The sequence below is a fragment of the Mchenga conophoros genome, linkage group LG15 (genome assembly GCF_057382185.1).
Source record: "Mchenga conophoros isolate Kocher_MC1m ecotype Shallow Benthic linkage group LG15, M_conophoros_male_GT1.1, whole genome shotgun sequence".
In the NCBI taxonomy this organism is placed as follows: Eukaryota; Metazoa; Chordata; class Actinopteri; order Cichliformes; family Cichlidae; genus Mchenga; species Mchenga conophoros.
This window is the reverse complement of record NC_140540.1, coordinates 21,205,460-21,206,059: the sequence shown is the minus strand read 5'-3', so window position 1 is coordinate 21,206,059 and position 600 is coordinate 21,205,460.

Genomic DNA, 600 nt, shown 5'->3' with positions numbered 1-600 from the left:
ATTACTTGTTAATCATTGTCCCAACAAGGACAGCAAAAGAGCTGCTGGTCAAAATCCTTGTTTATGAGCACAAGCAAAATCATTGCATCACAAAGAAAAGCACAGCATTTCATTCTCAATTATGTTGCATATTGTTAATTTTTTTTAGCTGCAATTAATTTCCAGTTTTATTTAATTATTAAACCACATCAATTAGAGAGTGGAGAGAGAACTTTGAAGGTTTATCTGTTGTTGGATGGAATGATCAGCCTTCTGCCAATCACATAATGTTTAAAAAAACTACCCCTAAACTCTGACTTATTTAGATATCATGTGAGGGTTTGTGTCTTCTTTTGTATTCCAATTATGCTCTTTGTTTTAAGCATAGCATTACTTAAGCTTTGAATTAGAGCAATAACAATTTTAATTCAGTTTAATTCAGTTAGTTCACAGAGTGGATTTGCTCATTGCAGTTTAGTTTTCATTATTGAGAATGTTTACTTTTATTTTTGGTTTAGTCTTTAGTAGTTTGAGTTAATCTATATGTTTTTATTAAGTTAATATTAATAACGAGTTGTCAGGAGCAAAACTGAAGGCAGGTCGTTCACACTTAACTAGATA